Source organism: Pongo pygmaeus, chromosome 4, assembly GCF_028885625.2.
Source record: "Pongo pygmaeus isolate AG05252 chromosome 4, NHGRI_mPonPyg2-v2.0_pri, whole genome shotgun sequence".
NCBI lineage: Eukaryota > Metazoa > Chordata > Mammalia > Primates > Hominidae > Pongo > Pongo pygmaeus.
In genome coordinates, this window is record NC_072377.2 from 176,144,147 (window position 1) to 176,160,004 (window position 15,858).

Here is a 15,858-nt window from a genome sequence, read left to right on the forward strand (position 1 = left end):
ATGTGGGTTTTTAGATACTCAAAGGATAACATCTTAGAGGAAACCCCATATTGTGTATAATAGGCCCCAGGAAGAAGAAAAAACATTTGTTAATCACCTATAATGTTCCCCTTCCTGTGTTCTCTTTGTTCTCATTGTGTTCTCGTTGTTCAATTCCCATCTATGAGTGAGAACATGCGGTGTTTGGTTTTTGTCCTTGCGATAGTTTACTCAGAATGATGATTTCCAATTTCATCCTTGTCCCTACAAAGGACATGAACTCATCCTTTTTTATGGCTGCATAGTATTCCATGGTGTATATGTGCCACATTTTCTTAATCCAGTCTATCATTGTTGGACATTTGGGTTGGTTCCAAGTCTTTGCTATTGTGAATAGTGCCACAATAAACATACGTGTGCATGTGTCTTTATAGCAGCATGATTTATAGTCCTTTGGGTATATACCCAGTAATGGGATGGCTGAGTCAAATGGTATTTCTAGTTCTAGATCCCTAAGGAATCGCCACACTGACTTCCACAATGGTTGAACTAGTTTACAGTCCCACCAACAGTGTAAAAGTGTTCCTATTTCTCCACATCCTCTCCAGCACCTGTTGTTTCCTGACTTTTTAATGATTGCCATTCTAACTGGTGTGAGATGGTATCTCATTGTGATTTTGATTTGCATTTCTCTGATGGCCAGTGATGATAAGCATTTTTTCATGTGTCTTTTGGCTGCATAAATGTCTTCCTTTGAGAAGTGTCTGTTCATATCCTTTGCCTACTTTTTGATGGGGTTGTTTGTTTTTTTTCTTGTAAATTTGTTTGAGTTCATTGTTGATTCTGGATATTAGCCCTTTGTCAGATGAGTAGGTTGTGAAAATTTTCTCCCATCACACTCTGGGGACTGTTGTGGGGTGGGGGGAGGTGGGAGGGATAGCATTAGGAGATATACCTAATGCTAAATGACGAGTTAATGGGTGCAGCACACCAGCATGGCACATGTATACGTATGTAACCAACCTGCACATTGTGCACATGTACCCTAAAACTTAAAGTATAATTTAAAAAATCACCTATAATAGGCAATCTCAAACATTTTACATAAAGTTTTTCTATTCCTTGCAACAATCCCATAAAATTCTACTTCTAACATTGGTAAGGAAACACAGCCAAGGAGGAATGCCTTCTTTTCCTTCTTTTTTACCTTAAGCCTTGGGCATTGGGATGAGGTGACCAAATAATATCCTCTAAGCTAACAAATAAGGATAAAGACATAATTTATCTTCTATGCATATAAGAGTTGAAGGAAGACATGGATGATAAGCAGTGTGCCCAAAAATCTCAGAGCATATTGAAAAGTGGATAAGGCTTTCTTTGTAGAAAGGGCAGAACAAGAAAATGTAATTATCAAGAGGAGGAATGCTGTTTATTGTGTAACTTCTACGTGCCAGTATTCTGCTAGGTGTTTCACACATGTAATCATTTTAAGCTTCACAACAATCATATAGGGTAAATGCACTTTTCTTCGTTTCACAGAGGGGACCTTAGAGGTCAACATGGTTAAGTGACTTTTTCAAAGTCATACAGTTGGTAATTGTTGGGACAGAAATTAAACTCAGGTTCTGCAGGTAATATCCTCTAAGACCAAAAAAAAACGGTATGTAATGTATTGTATATTTTTCTGGGAGAGGGTAAATATCTTTGATCATATTCACAAAGAAGTTCTTAACCCCCCCAAAATAGAACAACTTCTATATTATGCCATCTTAAGATAAGCAGTACAGAGCAGGGAACTTGGAGCTATGTGAGCCCAGTCTTTATATCTCCCTTAACTTCTACCCAGGTAATAGTAGCAAGTTAAACCAGAAAATACATACATATATCCTTCATAATCCTTTAGGGCTAAGAAGTCTACTTTTTTATTTTGTTGGAGAAGAAGTATAGTGTGCTAGGTGAATGTACAGTTGCTAGAGTTGAATTGCTTAAATTTAAATTCTGACTCTACCACTTATTCTCTTACGTCAAATCGTACTATCACAGTTTCCTCATTTATAAAAGTAGAATAGTAATAGTACCATCTTATGGTATATGTGACCGTTAAATTAGTAAATATGTGTAAATTACTTAGTGCAGACGGCAGTTTCCAGAGGACATTTGATGATATTTAAAGGTATTTTTGGTTGTCACAATTTGGGAGAGGGGTGCCACTGTCATCTAGTGATAGAGTCCAGGTGCATTTTGCAGTGCACAAGACAGCCCCACAACAAAGAATTATCTGACCTTCAATGTCAGTAGTATTGAAGTTGAGAAGCCCCGGGTTAGCACAATGAGTGGCATATACATTTTTATAAACATTTGCTATTATTTTGTGCTGAAGTCTAAGAAAAACATGGAAGAAAAAGTAGAATTATTATGTAATCATCTTTTCTTGGTGTGTGTGTGTGTGTGTGTGTGTGTGTGTGTGTGTGTGTGTGTGTGTGTGTGTGTGTGTGTGTGTGTGTGTGTGTGTGTGTGTGTGTGTGTGTGTGTGTGTGTGTGTGTGTGTGTGTGTGTGTGTGTGTGTGTGTGTGTGTGTGTGTGTGTGTGTGTGTGTGTGTGTGTGTGTGTGTGTGTGTGTGTGTGTGTGTCAGTCTTGCTCTGTCCCCCAGGCTGGAGGGCAGTGGCGAGATCTCCACTCACTGTAACCTCCGCCTCCCAGGTTCAAGCAATTCTCCTGCCTCAGCCTTCCGAGTAGCTGGGATTACAGGCACCCGCCACCATGCCCAGCTAACTTTTATATTTTTAGTAGAGATGGGGTTTCACCATTTTGGCCAGGCTAGTCTTGAACTCCTGACTTCATGATCCACCCACTTCAGCCTCCCAAAGTACTGAGATTACAGGCATGAGCCACCACACCTGGCCATAATCATCTTTTCTAAACAGCTAAAGAAAGATAAAATTTTTAATCTCAGATATTAAATGACTTTAATTAGTAGAACCTCAATATTATATGGAAAAACCCATTTAAAGTATGAATTTTTGATAGTATAAATGAATATGAAACCACATTTGATGCTATCAGATACTTGTAAATAGTGTATAGTTTAGTCCTTCTAGTATTGAGATACTTGTCTATATATCTATATTGATATAGATATAGATATAGATATAGATAGAGAGAGCATTTCATGTTCATATATATAAAGTAATTGGTTAAGAGTATGGGCTTTGACATTATTCTGACTTGGATTTAAGTCCCAGCCCTGTCACGTACAGATTATGTGACTCAATAGACACATAACTTCTCTGGGTCTCAATTTCTTTTGTGGTAAATTGTGATGTTAATGTGATTGGTGTGATATTAATGTGATTTCTTCAGTGGTAAAATTGTGATATTAACGTCTACCTGCTTCATAGACTTACCATGTTGATTAAATGAGATAAAGTATATAAAGTGCTTAGTATAGTGCTTGCCCATAATGAGCACTCAGTAAACAATAGCTGTTCATATTATCGTCATCATCCCTGTCCCTGAAACTTCAGTACAAGTGATGTGGTAAAAACTAGAATAGCCAACTAAGAGGCTGATTGCTGGTAAAGTAAACCTAACCATAGGTTCTGTAGCTACCACGTACAAGCTATGTAACTTTACCTACTGTCTTCACCCATTCTATAAAATCACCTCAACTTCCCTGGCCACTGTAAAAGGCCCCTTTCCTCATTTGATATCTACCAACATCCACTGTTAGCATCCCTGACCTCTTTTGGAGATACCATGGATCTTTTTTACTGTTCCATTTTTTACTGAGCTCTGGGCTGTGCTCATTTTTCATGTGTCCACTGAAGTCCACATAGTTATATATATTTTCTCCCCAAAATCCCATATCACACAAATAAAAATATCTAAACAGGAGAACTGTTTCCTATCTTGGGTTCTCTTACTACATGACTGTTAATTTTATTCTTTTCACTTACCGTATTTCACTTACTGTATCAGCCTCCTTCTAAATTATATCATAATCTCCTTTAAGTCCCTAGATTAGTTTGTTCAGAGGCAAAACAAAAGTGAAAGATTTTGTGAGAAATGCGTAGTTTCGTTCCACATCTGGTAAAGACACGCTATGATTGCTTTCTTTCAGTGTCTAGAAGCTAATTTATGGTAACTTTCTTTGTTTACTGTACTTGAGCAATATAGAGTATACTCTGTAGACATGGCTTAAGCTTTGAATTAGTTTGCATCTATCTATATTAATGTGTTTTGTAAGCCAGGCCTTAATATCTCTTTATTGTGCTCTTTTGAAAATAATTCTCTTAAATCTACGGAACGTGTCTTACTTGTGAGGAAAGACACATTTTTCCACCTTTCTAAGATTAAAATAGTGAGAGAAACCTCAAAGAAGAGGAAATCCTATTTTAAAATAACAGTGATCTCCTCTGTAGACTCTTGGTTTGCAGGTTGTTAGTCTTCATCCTCTGTGTCAATTTAATGTGTCACGTAAGTACTAGTGAACAGATGTGGGGATAGGGGGAGGCAAGCAGAGTGTTGAAGCAGGAACCAGCAGCATTGGCAAACTGGCAAATGCTTCTGTTTTGCTAAACACCTGCTTTTCTTGTATTCAGATTGTCCGAACCATCTGCTTTTATATTCTGTTTACCTACTGTCAGCCATTTCGGAGTTGTTAAAATGTTTGAAAGTAGTTGGGAATTTTTCACAGTAAGCTGGGAATCTATACCACTCTTTAAAACCTTTGTGTTTTTAGGGTATTCCCATTTAATCCTCCAGAGAATAATTACTTTTTAATTTAGGTGCAATGTGTTAAATGTTATATGATTAAAATGTTTTTCTCCCTTCCCAATTACTTATTCTTAGAAATCAAAGTTTAATTTGTCTAAATAGGTACTTGGCCATAGTGTGATAACACTAATAACAGATTCATAATGATTGAATGTAAATATTAGTTTATATGTCCCCTCTCATTAAAAAAAGAAAGAAAAGAAAAAAGCATGACACAATTTGATGAAAGGTACTAATTTTTTATAAGCTTACCTACTAGATGATAGGCAAGTGATATTCTCAATAAAAATATATAGTATTTATAAATACCTATTTTGCACCAGATACTATGCTAGGCATTTTGTCCACATTATCAGAAATCTTCTCTACAGCCTTGCAAGGTGGATATTATTGTCCTCATTTTATAGATGAAAAAAATGATTCTTCAAGAAGTTGAGGAAATTGTTCATGCTCACATTTGTGACTGGAGATTTGAACTCTGGTTTTTACATTGCTTTTCAAAAATTCTGTCACACCCAAGAGATGATTATGTGATCCAAAGTTTCTGCATAAGGAGTCAGAAGTGGTGCATTTTGTTTAGTTAGAAGTGAACACACTTCATTTGGTTTGTTAAATTCCTAGCTCTTTTCTAATTGTCTGCAGACATTTTGTTCCTTTTGTCATTGAGGAACACTGTTGGAACTTGGTCCGCTGCTTTTGCGTTTTGCAAGGTTTTTCAAAAATGCTTTTACTTTAAAAAGAAAATGAACTAGTTGAGGTCTCTGTAAAAAATTACAGCAGAGAATTTGCTTTTTCCTTAAAGTTTATATCTGTCTACTGGGGCCTCTAGTAACCTTTCAAGATTATAGTCAGAATAGAATGGCTATGTTAACATTTTTTTGACCTTTGTCACTACCCAGAAATGTGATCTGTACAAAATAGACCTTAAAGATGCTATAAGTGGAGGTTCAGTTCAAACAATTTAAAGGCACAGTGTTAGTAGATATAATCCATATTTATATTTCACTTTTCTAGAGCAAAGCTCATAAAGACCATAGAAATCAATATTATGAAAGAGTCAGGCCTCTTTGGCCTAGGAATTTAAACACTTGAAAGGCAAGATCAGGTTTTTGGTTTTTTAGTTAGGATAATGGCAGGACTTGAAAATTTCTGAAATATTTAAATTCAAGAGTCTCCTTAAATATATGTTAATTTCAGGGAAAATAAGCAATTCCACTTTCTCTGGTCAATAATAAAATTTACAGAACTTGTCCCAAGCAATGGCACAAACTAAAAATATAAATAGTCTTAAGTTCATGAATTAAAGATTTTCAACAAGTTATTATGAAAAGGTATAAATATCTGGGCTACATTTCTAACCCTATGAGGTTAATGGTCATTGGTGGAAGGTAGTTCATTGAAGCGTTAATGAGAGAAAGTTATGAACTAGGTGAGCCATTGAGCTGATGCATCGTGTTCTTATATAATTAACCTAGGCAGTGGTAATCGCCTCCTTCAAGTTCCTAGCCTTTCTCGAACCAAGGAAAAAGAGCCAAAATTGTTGCCGTTTTGCCACCTTGACATTTCTTTTCAATTCCCAAACCTAACTACCTTTCTTCAGTAATACAACTAAACCAGAGAGGGCTGGTTTTTCTGCATTCAGAACTGTGGATTTAGGGTCATTTTGGTATATATTTAATTGAACTCTTGGGAGCAGATGAACTCCCCCAAGGAACTGGGTATATGAGGGCGGAGGGCAGTCTCAATTCAAGAATGTGAAGAATAGAAATTTCTAACTGAAAATAATTAGAAAAGTGAGAAACCAGAGTAAGATGTCCATGAAACTCAGAATATGAAGGAGAAAGAACACATGGTAACAGAGGCAATAAAGGGCCCCAGAAGCTGGGCGCGGTAGCTCACTCATGCCTGTAATCCCAGCACTTTGGGAGGCCGAGGCAGGAGGATCACTTGAGGTCAGGAGTTCGAGACCAGCCTGGCCAACATGGTGAAACCTTGTCTCTACTAAAAAAAAAAGTACAAAATTAGCCAGGCATGGTGGCACGTGCCTGCAATCCCAGCTACTCGAGAGGCTGAGGTAAAGAATCGCTTGAACCCGGGAGGCGGAGGTTGCAGTGAGCTGAGATCGCTATTGCACTCCAGCCTGGGCGACAGAATGAGACTCTATCTCAAAAAAAAAAAAAAAAAAAAAAAAAAAGGCCCCAGAAAGATACAAGCTTTACCCCTCTGATTCTGAACTATCATGCACAATGTAGTCAGACAAATCTTAAACGTCACTCTTGTCCTAGGGTTCTTCCCACTTAGAAATCTCCCTGTTGCTCATGACATCAAGCCAGTACTCTGGCTTTTAAGGTTCTCCATAATCTAGCTCCATCTACTGTCCAGTTTTTAGTTTCCACAGCTCCCCTCTGTCAGGCTGACTCCCATTTTTAACTTGAATCATACTGTTCTCTTCCTCCTTCTGCCCACACTCATACAATCCCCATCCTTTAAAGTTCTATTTAGTCATACACACAGTTTTTAGTACCTGGATCATATATGCTGTTAAAACTTAAAAATGGCAATGCTCGCACTCATTTATTGTTTATTATACGCCAGTCACTATGATGATAAACCTTCTACGTGCATTGTATCTTATAAGTCTCAAAATAATCTTATGACGAAGGTGTCATTAACGTCATTTCTATAGTAGAGTAACTCAACTAAGAGTACATAGGTAGGAAGTGGCATTCACAAGATTTGACCTTAGGTCCTTCTAACTCTAAATCCATTAAATGATGAAGTGTAATTCCTGATCTTGCTCCTAGAGCATTTTATGCTCTGTGTCCTTATTTTCTTAGCAAGGTTTGAGATTCTTGAGGAAAGGGGCAGTGTCTATACATATCTTGTATCTGTCATACAACTAGGACAGTGCTAGATTATCACCTATTTTCTCATTGATTGATTGGATATCAATTAGAGTGAGATGGTCAGACTTTATGGTGACAGAAGGAGAGAAATTTTATTCTGATCCTAGTCATATTTCTGAAGTAGGTGTTGTTAATTAGAGCAGCATCTTATTAGGAAACAGTGGGTTGGAACCAGCCAGTGTTTAGTTTTCAAGAATTGTACATTAGAAAAAGATTTATACAGAGTCTGTAAGAATGTTATTTTTGGCTAGATTAGTGGCACTCTTTTTTTTTCTTTCATTTATTATACAAATACTTATCATTACAAATCTGTTTATTATATGCTAAACAGTGGGACACAGTATTGCCTAGGGAAAGATACTCCTGCCATCACAGACTGGTGGAGAACACAAAGTTAATAGGTAATCATTGTTCAATATAATGAGGCCCATGACTGATATGCAGAATACTGGGAACATATTGGAAGATAACTGATGAAATCTTGGGGAAGACAGGGGAAGACTGACACCCAGGGGGTGCTTGGGTTTCTTTTAGTGTCATTCACTTCTGTATATAACAAACACAGGGAAGTAAGATAGGACCAAGAGTTGCATATTGGTGCAAAAAGAGAACAGAAGTGTTCAGCTTCACGTTTTCCACTTTTCCATTCAAGATTGCAAACAGGCTGAGCGCAGTGGCTCATGCCTGTAATCCTCAGGCGGATCACCTGAGGTCGGGAGTTCAAGACCAGCCTGACCAACATGGAGAAACCCCGTCTCTACTAAAAATACAAAATTAGCCAGGCATGGTGGCACATGCCTGTAATCTCAGCTACTCGGGAGGCTGAGGCAGGAGAATCTCTTGAACCAAGGAGGCGGAGGTTGTGAGCCAAGATCACGCCACTGCACTCCAGCCTGGGCAACAAGAGCAAAACTCCATCTCAAAAAAAAAAAAAAATTGCAAACAAGACCAAGAAATCTAAATAACAGTTCACTTGAGTTTTTTTTTTTTGTTTTTTGTTTTTTGTTTTTTTTTTTTTACCAAATTAAGGGGGTTGAGGACAAAGTGAATATTCCATCTTTTCTAAGAAGACAATTAGTAAAACAAATGAATTTGACCTACTCCTCTCAGTTGGCACCAACAACTACCTGCCATTTCCACTTTCTGATAGGTGCGAAGATTATTTTATGTGCAAGTGAAGATTTTTTTTTCTGAGATGGAGTCTCGCTTTGTCACCCAGGCTGGAGTGCAGTGGCACGATCTCGGCTCACTGCAAGCTCCGCCTCCTGAGTTCACACCATTCTCCTGCCTCAGCCTCCTGAGTAGCTGAGATTACAGGCATGCGCCACCACACCCAGCTAATTTTTTTGTATTTTTAGTAGAGACGGGGTTTCCCCATATTGGCCAAGCTGATCTTGAACTCCTGACCTCAAATGATCTGCCCACCTTGGCCTCCCAAAATGCTGGGATTACAACAGATGTGAGCTACCATGCCCAGCCAAGATTATTTTATGTGTATTGAATGAAATAGCATTTAATATAGTGTTTACTTTGGATTTACTAGAACAAATGTCAGTGAATACATATTTTTCCCTAGCAGCTAAGAAACAGCATTGTCCAACAGTGAAGACAGGAAGTTGGGGAAACCATTCGACTGTATAACCTCAAGAAATCTAACCACTATTTGATTTTGCCATCTAAAGTATTGTATTAGGCTGGGTGCAGTGGCTCACGCCTGTAATCCCTACACTTTGGGAGGCCGAAGCACGTGGATCACCTGAGGTCAGGAGTTTTGAGACCAGCCTGGCCAACAGAATGAAACCCTGTCTCTACTAAAAATACAAAAAATTAGCCGGGCATGGTGGCGGGGCACCTGTAATCCCAGCTGCTCAGGAGGCTGAGGCAGGAGAATGGCTTGAACCCGGGAGGCAGAGGTTGCAGTGAGCTGAAATCGCGCCACTGCACTCCAGCCTGGGTGACAGAGCGAGACTCCATCTAGAAAAAAAAAAAAAAAAATATATATATATATATATATGTGTGTGTGTGTGTACACACACACACACACACACACATATGTATGTATATATATATGGCATTAATGATACCTAGCTGTGCCTATTTTGATTGTACATTCTTAGCGATGCAAGAGGGAGAATATAATTAGCCTTCCCTCAGCCAAAAAGAGGATAATCCAAGTAATTAAAGATTTAAAATAAAATTTTATGAATGAGATGTAGGAGGTACAGAAAGTAGCCATAGAGAAAGTGGATATTTTGTCAGTTATTTTTCTTGATCACTATTTGAGAATAATATCATTTAATATCAACTACAGTGTGGGAAAAGGCAATGATGATTTCAGCAAATGATCATTTACTATTAAAAAAGAAGCAAAAATAAGTTATGAAATATAGCAGAGTTCTCCACATACATTAATATATGTTATACAATTATGATTTATGATGATAATAATTCCCCAATTCCATAATCTGTGAAAATGAAATAAACTTATTTTAGTGAACCCTTCAAGAAAGATAACTCCCACAAATTCCTAATCAAACTGATTTTAAAAGAAAGGAGAAAAAGTAGATTTGAATGGAGAAATTGAGTGCTACAGAATATAAAATTTTCATTCATTTATATAGTGGATTGTCATCTTGAAGTAAAGATGAAATGAAACAAAGTTGTTTGTGCTTTGAACATTGACGCATTGTTCATCATGCATAATTAACAAAGTTGAAATTTTGTAAGTATGAATCACGCACAAAAGAGCCACAGCTATGATAGCTATTACAGGAAATGGAGGAAATTAATAATAAAAGGCAATACACTACCTCATAAATATATTCTCATCATAAGATTGGAGTATGAAAGCATTAAGAAAATGCCCTGATTAATTTAACAACTTAATCCTGTAAATTGGAGTATAGTTATTTCAGAATTCATTTGTACATAGACAAACCAGAGACACAAAATAGCTTACTTTCATTAAGATTTTAAAAGCAATTCTTATGGATATGTGAAGATAATATTCTTTTAAAAGAAGGATTATGAGCAGATGTTCCTTAATGTTTCTGAAATTACCTAGTTTCTATATCTTTCTACAAGTACTATATTACATTCATTAAGAATCAGAATTGGTACATTCTGGGTTACATTCCAGCGATCTTACCTTCTATATAATTTATTTTAAGTAACTGCTAAAATTATGATTTTTAAAAGACTATGTGATACTAGGAACATAAATTAGAAGAAAAAGGTACTTTCTTAGTTCTCAGTAATTGAGTAAAGTGTAATCCTGATTAGAAGATCCTTGAGTACCATTTTGATGTGTGAAATAATTTATTTAAATGTTTTTAAAATAAATTTTGGAGTATTTTTATAAAGTGCAAATACATGAGTAGTTTTCTAGAACGGCTTTCATGTCGTGAACATGTGTGGATCACTGTATTTTTTTTCCTATTAGCTATTTGGTAAAAGTCCACAATTTGCCAAAATGGTTAATAGGACACAAATATAGACATTTCATATGATGTACCATGTAAATGTAAACCTTTGTAGTTACATGTTTTTGTAGCAAGAGAATTGTTTTAAAAGGCATGTAATTTATTAGCTATCGGTAGCTTCTTTATTGCCTTGCCGCGCTGCAGTAATAAATAAAAGAAAGTGAACTGATTTTACAAATGGCACACAAGGTGCACATTTTGTGGGGAAAAAAGTCTTTTTTTAAAGAATTGGCATTAAATCCTTTTTTTGTGATGACAAAGAGGCTAAGAGTGCAAACTGTATTTTCTGTTTATCGAAAACAGTCTTTTTTTCTCCGGGGCATTTTTCCCTATGATCATCAAGGGATTTCAAAAGCAATAAAGTGTGGAATCATTGTTCGACTTGAACAGTATTAAAACTTAGGTTTTAATTTCAGTGAAATAATAAGATTTGAACCTGTCTCACGTTACAGCACTGTAAGGCATTTAGCAATTGTATTTTAAAGGAGGTTTTTAAAATGCAGCTCACTTGTAAGCTAACTGTCTGTCAGTAATTAATAGTTTTTCTTCAGCATTGGCTGTTGTGATCAGACCAAGAAATATCTGGGTTTTTAGTAACACATTATGATAATTGTGAATGTTTATTCCTAATAAGTCTAAATTTCTAATAATTTTCAGCTTGCTTCTCTGGCTGTTTAAAAGAAAACAGAGGGTGATGTTTAAAGCTACAGTGTGTCTTATAAAAATATGAAGGTACATGTGCATGTATATTTCAGTAGGTTTTATACCCGGCAACATTATGTCAGTTGACTCATTCATTAACTAAGTATTTTATTCTTCAGTACCATTTCCTAGTTTTTGATATTACATCATTTATATAGGGATTGCCAAATAAGGTGCTGTGTATAAAGCTAAACCCAAACTGATGATCTGGACTCTTCAGTGATGAACATTGAAACTTGTCTTTACTTCTTAAAACGGGCTTCAAAATATGAGCATTTCTACTAAAACAATGTGGCAACGTATTTGCTGATGAAAGATTGTATTTACCATTTTGAATTGCCTTAGAAAATAATTGCCTCTACAAAAGGAAACATCTGTATGATAGCACATGGTTAAAGCTGCCATCAATTTTTAACATTTGAGGGTTGAGCTATGACCTTTTATGATGACTGTGAACAGTAACTGCATCCATTAGCCATAAGTTTTGTATCTTTATTTTAGTAGATGGTCTAGACTGTAAATATTAGAGAATCTAAAATAAATCAACATATTATCCTAAGGATACAAAATGTAAGAGCTATTTGTGGTTGGGAACCTTTGACAGATAGTTTGGATGAAGCAGATGATTGCCTGCCTAGCGTATCTGGTCTCCATTGCTATGCCTGCAGGCAGTTTAGTGCTATGGTTGTATATTGATGTCAGGGTTAGTACTGAGTGGCTAGCAGTGACAGATGTCTATAATTACAGGCAATGCTTCCAGTATTTCTGAAAAGCCAGCCTATGTTGAACAATTATCTTATTTCTGCCTTGCCAAAGAGCATGTTCCAATTGCTAGTGTTAGCAATGGTGAATATAGCGCTTTATCTGCTGCCTTGGGACAAATGTGAGAAAAGCACTTGGTTATAAAACATAAATGCAAAATATTTTTTCAACATTTTAAATTACTTAAGTTCAGTGTTTTCCTAATTTTTATCTCCCCATAATGTTTCTTTTGAAGGAGTCTTGAAATATAAAAGCACATTTGGCATACTTATTGGAATTTTGTTTTCCCCTAGGCCTTGCGTGGCTCCCCAGCGCCAGTATCCCTTGCTTTACTGAATAGATGTGTTTAAGCAAGTTGGCTTTGAAACAAGTTTCTCCTATGTGAATTGCATTTTCTGGTTGACACCCATTACAAAATTGGAAATGCATTTCCATGGAAAATCTCCTATGCCCAATAAGTTTAGTTGGAAACTTTTAACAAGAAAAATTATAACATAATAGAAAATTTTGAAATGTGCTGAACACCTTAGTACTGGTGGCTTTCCATTTGCTGAGAATTGCAATTCTCAAGTTTTGTTGTAACCTTTTTTTTTTCTTAAGCCTTTTGACCATTTATTGTCCATTTCTGTCTCTCAGTTTTCATGGTCACTTCCTTCCATGCTCCCTCTTGGCCCACTTTTCTGACTCATTAGAAATGTTTTCATGCTTGTTGGTGCCAGTTCTCACCTGCCCTTTTTATCTGGTCATTTGCATTCATGAGCTGTGGGCTGTCATACCACACTTTCCAGCAGGTGCGGCTGCCTAACACATGATACTCTCTAACCTTCCTAAAGATTAAGGTGTTGGGGGTTAAAACATTATCCATGTTGTAAGTTATGAATCCTGTATTTTCAGGTAATGTAGAATGAGAAATATCTAGGAAACATCATTTGAGAATACAGTTTATCTTCAACCTTAATCTAACCTGCAATGAGTTTCTACTTTGCATTTAACCGCTTTGCTGAATTATTCATTACATTTTCTCATTTAGTCTTCTCAGCAATGTTCTGTTTAATATATATGAATATCATTTTGCAGAAATATGAAACAATTTCAGAATTAAAAGCTTGTTTAGTGGCAGACCCTTGGTTTCAACCACATCATCTTACTCTGAACCCAGTTTGCTTTTCACTGTATCACATTGGCTATGTATGTATTTAGGCATGAGTCCAGGAATGATCAGTTTCAGAGTGTGATGACGGATAATGCCAATATCATAAGTTTCATCTCCATACTAGCTGTTTTATTTCCCAAGGAAAAGACTCATTTCTTTAACTGAAGATTGGTTGTCTAGTCCTGGCTAGCCATCAGTCACAAAAGAACTAAGCTAGATCCTTGATATTTTATATCCTACAATAGGAGAAGCAACCTAGAACCAATAGTCTAGTGTCAGAGATCAGTAATATTGTATTTATTTCTGAAAGGTAGCCCCTTTCTGTTCCTGCTGTGAGAGAATGCCCCTTGGGAGCCCATCACCTAAAAACTCTTTTAATAATTTAAAACTAATGATGGTGTTCTGGAACCCCATGTCTGTGTACATTAATTTAGTAAAGAAAATTTGGGCTGGGCACGGTGGCTAACGCCTGTAATCCCAGCACTTTGGGAGGCTGAGGCAGGCAGATCACGAGGTCAGGAGATCAAGACCATCCTGGCTAACACAGTGAATCCTCGTCTCTACTAAAAAAAATACAAAAACTTAGCCGGGCGTGGTGGCAGTCGCCTGTGGTCCCAGCTACTCGGGAGGCTGAGGCGGGAGAATGGTGTGAACCCGGGAGGCAGAGCTTGCGGTGAGCCAGGATCATGCCACTCCAGCCTGGGCAACAGAGTGAGACTCCATCTCAAAAAAAAAAAAAAGAAAAAAAGAAAAAAGAAAAGCAAATTTGGACAATTGGATGGACCTATTGATCTGAATGGGAAAACTTTGATAACTTATTGGACACAGTGATCATCTACTTACTCAGTGAGCTGAAAACTTACTTTGGAGATAGGAAGCAGGAACTTGTATTGACTCAAAAAATGAGGATGAAAGATTTGAATCTGGCAATATAGGTGATGTAGATAAGTTCTTGAGATAAAATAACACCAAATATCACAGACCATTCTGTTTTTCTCCTGACTTTTTTTCTATCACTTTTCTTACTACTTTATTTCTTTGCAAGACTCAAAGACTAGACCCATTATTTAATATTAGAAGTTATGTTACCTTTCATTAAGACCCTCTCCCCTCTAACTACTACTAAAGCTACTCACATACCCACTTAGAACATATATCTATTTTCTAGTATCTAGTCCAGATAAAGCACAAAGAAAAGAGACATTCCAATAAAAATAATAGGTAACACTTATGAAAATTTTACTGTATACCAGGACTATTAGAGGTCCTTCACATAAATTACCCATTTTAATCTTCTCAAAAATTCCACAGATTAGGTACTACTCTCATCCTTTTTATATTTGAGGAAACTAAGGTTTAAAGGGTAAGCAACTTGCTCAACATTACTTAGTAAGTGGCAGAATCTCACTAGTCTTGGGCTTCAGAGACCACTTCACTAGATTACCTCCTATTTTGTGACATTATTCTTTGTAACCCTAGTTAAAAGATGTACTTTTGCCCATCAGAAGGTTACTTTGCCTGCTTAAGTCATTAGCCTCAGTTGCCACACTTCTATAATGAAAGTGCTTCATGGGAAACAGTACTAAGAGATTCTTTTTTTTTTTTTGAGATGGAGGCTCACTCTTGTCGCCGAGGCTAGAATGCAATGGAGCAATCTCAGCTGACTGCAACCTCTGCCTCCTGGGTTCAAGCGATTCTCCTGCCTCAGCCTCCCAAGTTGCTGGGATTACAGGCATGTGCCACCACGCCCCGCTAATTTTTTGTATTTTTAGTAGAAGTAGAAGCAGGGTTTCACCTTGTTGGCCAGGCTGGTCTGGAACTCAGGTGATCCACCCGTCTCAGCCTCCTACAGTGCTGAGATTACAGGCGTGAGCCACCGCGCCCGGCTGAGATTCTTAAAAATCATTCTGTCAAATATTATTTATGATTTATTCTTTTTTAGGGCTAGCTTTTAGTATCTGGTTTCTGGAATTATCTCATTGAAGCAAACCCATTGTCATTCATATAACCGCATCCAGAATTTGAACAGGACTTCACCATGTCTCCGCTCATGGGCTCCAGAATAAAATCAAAGTCCCAAGAATATTATAAGTAACA

The 15,858-nt window shown here is 37.0% G+C and overlaps 1 protein-coding gene across 10 annotated transcripts in view; it reads left to right on the forward strand.

The window, feature by feature from the left end:
• The window catches only part of RANBP17 (RAN binding protein 17), a 432,110-nt gene that overhangs the window by 275,193 nt on the left and 141,059 nt on the right, over positions 1 to 15,858 (forward strand). The gene's annotated exons all lie outside the window — the stretch shown is intronic.